General features: G+C 36.3%; 1 pseudogene; it reads right to left on the bottom strand.

The window, feature by feature from the left end:
- Positions 1–1,930: 1,930 nt before the first annotated feature.
- LOC111147433 lies at positions 1,931–2,501 on the bottom strand (annotated as a pseudogene).
- Between the last annotated feature and the right edge of the window lie 2,470 nt (positions 2,502–4,971).

The raw sequence follows: 4,971 nt of genomic DNA on the forward strand, positions 1-4,971 counted from the left end.
CAGGTTTTATTATTTTCATTTAGAGGCTGGAGGTAGAGTAAAGCTTAGGTGTAGAAAAAAAAAATATATGACTTAGGCCTCTGTCCAGGATAAAATATACGAAAGCAGCATTTTTCAAAGAATGACCCATGGATTCCAAGAGATATTTTTGTGTAAAAAGAGTTTCTTAGTAAAATGTATTTGAGTAATCTCCCATACTGAATATGTCTCCAGAGATAAACAGTGCACACATTAAAGATTCTGTGAAGTCTGACAATTAACAACACTAACAAAAACTTTAACTCAGCATCATTTCCTATAGTACTGTGTGTTTATTTAGCAAATATTTGTTTATATTAACAAAACACATTTTGGGAAATGCTCCATTAAACCATAGCATCTCTCTTTTACCTTTTACTATAGCAGAAGACCAGAAATCCACTTGTCTCAGTAAAGGGTACATTTAAATTATCACCAAGAAAAAAGAGAAAGAGAAGGTGAGAGAAGAAGAGAGGGTGGAGGGAGAGGCCCTTAAGGCCTGCCAATAACCACAAGAACCATGAGTGAATCTGAAAGCCACCAATACTATTCCAAGCAACCCTTGAGATGATTGTAGCCCCAGAAGATATTTGATTACAGCCTTGTGAGAGTCTCCAAACCAGAGACACCCAGCTAAGCTGACCCCAGATCCTAGGTCCTCAGGAGTCAAGCTAGTGAATGCTTGTAGTTTTAAGCTACCACATTTTACGGAACTTTTTAAACATTCATAGATAACTAATAAAAACACCTAAAGTAAAGATTTAAAAATAAATATGAATATTTCTGAGGACAGTTGGATACATAAATGGAAGAATATATTGGAAATAATTGACCTAATATTTATTGAATGAAGGAATCTAAAATTGGATATTCATAAAAGTTCCTTCATGTTTATTTTGGATTAAAATAAAACCACAACTGATCTTTATATTATACAAATCCTTTTGCTTTTATTCTATTGTTTATTTCACCTTGAGAAATAGGATATTACTCTGAACTTCTACTTAAGCATTTTCTGAATTTTTATGTGAAATGCAGGACTAAGAGACACAGTAGATAGACCTAACAGGATATACAGCTGATTGTACACATTTCATAACACTTATGCTCTCCTCCCACCATCATGGATATTTCTAGGGAATGATGAGAACATCTACCAGGAAGGCATTTATAGAATTAGTGTGCCTGGGACCTATGATGCAAGAGGGAAGATGGGGTATCCATTTAAGAAAACAGGGCATGGGGCACCTGGGTGGCTCAGTGGGTTAAGCCGCTGCCTTTGGCTCAGGTCATGATCTCGGGGTCCTGGGATTGAGTCCCGCATCGGGCGCTCTGCTCAGCGGGGAGCCTGCTTCTCTCTCTCTCTGTCTCTCTGCCTGCCTCTCTGCCTACTTGTGATCTGTCCCTGTCAAATAAATAAATAAAATCTTAAAAAAAAAAAAAGAAAAGAAAAAAGAAAACAGGGCATACGGTCTTTTCTATAAGTGGTAATGATGAAGTGTCCTGTTGAATAAAAGATTACTCACATGTTCCTCCAGACAAACTAACAAATTCTTGAGCTACAAGGGCATTCCACCTAACTGTCTTTGCTGGAGCTCCTTTCTTATTGCAGTAGAGAAAGAAGAATGAATTTGCTGAATACTACCTGGTGTTTGTTTGTTTGTTTGTTTGTTTAAGATTTTATTTATTTATTTGAGAGAAAGAGAAAGAGTGCACCACTGGGAGGCTGGACAGATGGAGAAAGAGAAGTAGTCTCCCCACTAAGCAGGATCCCGACCTGGCGCTAAATCCCAGGACCCTGAGATTATGACCTGAACTGAAGGTAGATGCTTAACTGCCTGAGCCACCCAGACACACACCCTCTTTTTTTTCTTTTATTGTATCAGTTATTAATTAGGTTTTTGTAAGAAATTTAAAACATCAGTTTCTGAGGATCAACTCTACTTGTGAGAGAAAACACAGAGTGGATTTAGCCCTGCAGTTGAGGAATAGTTTTTCTTTTTTGCAGAATTTGTGAGTCCACAGCTTTCTCCTTAATCTTATGCTGCTCTGTATGCTGGTATTTCTCTTTCTCTGGGTCAAACATCTCACCTTCCTGGTGTCTGGGCTTTCAATGCTTCTTCTTCCTAAAGTAAGATCAGTGAGATGTTCAAGGATTTTCACACTATTGATATCAATTTTGGTGGAGGTGGCAATGACAAATTTCTGGTATGTTCTACAGAGGGAAACTCAAATGAGTGTCAGAGGTGCAGTCACAAAAGCAAGCCACTGCTCAGTTGCTTCGGGAAACCATCCACTTACCTCTGTGGTGCCCACAGAGGATGATGAGAATGCTGTTGAGAGTAGAACTAGATTAAAGTTTTCTAACAGGCTAACTGAGGGGATTTTTGCCTCAGCTCAACCAGCTTTCAAGGAATATTTTCAGAAGAGTAACATTTAGGCATTCTGTGAAGTTTAACCACTCCTGAGCCACCAGGCTTATCACCACCAACTAGAAGGAGTGCCCAAATAAATGGATGTTTTATATAACACAGGAAAGAGAATGAGTACAAAAATAATTTGAATAGCATTCCAAACTGTATTCCAAAATTGTACAACATAAAGTTTAGAAGAATTTCCAGTTCAAGTTCAAATAAAAACATACACGGGAAAGGAAAAAACAGCAACAACATAACTTCCACCACTAAGAGCAAAGAAATTCCTGCTGAAAATTCCTAACCATTATTATTATTGTTCTCAATAATATAGTTTATTGCATCATTTATACATTGTATTATGGATGACACAAAATTAAGTCTGTGTAGTATCAGGGAAGATGGCATCTATTTTATTCTCATAATAACAATGTTAAATCAGATGGGTCGAGTTTGTTGGTCAAGGTCAAACAATCAGCAAGTGATAGAACTAAGATTAGCATCCATGTCTCCTAATGCTTAAAATTATACTAAGTTGAAAAGAACTAAGTTAATAGTTGAGTGATTTATGGCATGGAAGGGATCATTTTATTTTTTTTTAATTTTTTTATTTTTTCAGCATAACAGTATTCATTATTTTTTGCACCACACCCTGTGCTCCATGCAATCCGTGCCCTCTCCAATACCCACCACCTGGATCCCCCAACCTCCCACCCCCCGCCCCTTCAAAACCCCAGATTGTTTTTCAGAGTCCATAGTCTCTCATGGTTCACCTCCCCTTCCAATTTCCCTCAACTCCCTTCTCCTCTCATTTTAATTTAATGCCACTATTAATTAGTAGTTGTAACACGGGGGAATAAAAAGTAAGGTGAAATGAGACAAATTTTCTGAAGAGAGAATTAAAGTCAAAAGAAAGAAGAAATGATTTCAACAGTTACCAGTATAGTACTGATCAAAACAGATCCACTTTTCCAATATCTCTTACATCCATCAGTCTGCAAAGTACTGGTAGGAAGTGACAAAGAAACTTGAGTAAAAGACTTCATTCAGTATGAGCTGATTCATAGAATGAGGGGATACAAAGCCCACCCAAAAGAGGAAAGAGATTACTAATTAAAGAATTTCGATGAACCATGCTAAATTATTCCTCTAATCAGAGCAATGAATGAACTGCCTAATCTCTGAATCAATGATTAGGTTGCTAAATATTCCAGGATTACAAATAGCCAAGTTAACTAATTTCCTTGAATAATTACTCATTCATTTATTCAATTTCCAGCTAACTGAAGAATCATTTATCTAGAGAGTTAACAAAAATAAATATTCTAAGTTTTGATATTGCATTATGGTTATGTAAGATGTTACCACTGGGAAAATTTGGCTGAAGAGTACATGGGATCTCCCTTAACATTTTTTTGTAACTTGTAAACCTATAATAATTTCAAAATAAAAAGTCAAAAAGTGGACAAAGATAAAAAGATAGATAGATATTCTAGGGCTTCACCTTCTAAGATTCTTGTTCAGTAAGTTTGGAGTGGGATCCAATAACCCACATTTTTTAATCAGGACTTTGTATGATTCTGAGGTCCTGCTATGTTTGGGAGCCACTGAATTGCACAATAAAATACTTTTACACAAGTCAGAGAAAGTTTTCAAATAATTTCTTTTTAATAAAGGATTATTCAATTGTTGACATTTCTAGGGGTGATGAGACTTAGGAAAATGTTAAGTATCTATACATCTCCTATCCCACACTGACTTCCACCCAGGAATGACTAAATACATTGACAACGCTGTCTCCCAATTTCTACTTACTTCCATGTCCTATCTCTATCCTGGATGTCATCAGTTTTTATAAAGAACACATCAACACCTTAGCCTTACAGCTTTTGGATGTCCTCAATATCAGCAACCTCATTATTACAGTGGTCCACATAAAGTGCCTGGAATGCCTAAACAAATTGCCTAGAATTGAAATGAACAACCTAAATATTACTTTTTCAAAGCCCATTGTGAAGCTCAACTTCACAGCCTTTTTGAGCCTAAGGACTTTAGCTTTCAGGCCTAAAGAAGTCTATAGTAAACCTTCATGCAAAGGTTCCAAGTTCCCTAATAACAAAGATTTAAATGTCCAGGTTAATACCCCATTCTAGACTGTGATAGAACAATGGAAAATGGCATCTAGGACTAGAAGTTACAATATTAAAATGCAAATATCTATTTGGGGAAAACACTGTAAACTGTTATCAACAGTCCAGCAGTTTAGTATGGGAGAAAAATTATTAGAAATGCAGGCTTATGGATCCTGGCTCTCTCAGGTTTGATGCAGTAAGTCTAGAACAGGATCCAGAAATCTGTATTTTGACACATTGTCTACTTACAATATTCAAAGAAATTTTAACCTAAATGTTTAAATGCAGATAAATTAGCTACTATCCTAGAATAGAGGCCAGATATAAGTATCATCTGACACTGACAAATAAACAGAATAAAGTATGAAAGTTGTCCTCTGAATATCTGAATATTAGATTTCTGAAGA

This window comes from Enhydra lutris, unplaced genomic scaffold (genome assembly GCF_002288905.1).
Source record: "Enhydra lutris kenyoni isolate GAN:26980312 unplaced genomic scaffold, ASM228890v2 scaffoldscaffold16, whole genome shotgun sequence".
Classification (NCBI taxonomy): domain Eukaryota; kingdom Metazoa; phylum Chordata; class Mammalia; order Carnivora; family Mustelidae; genus Enhydra; species Enhydra lutris.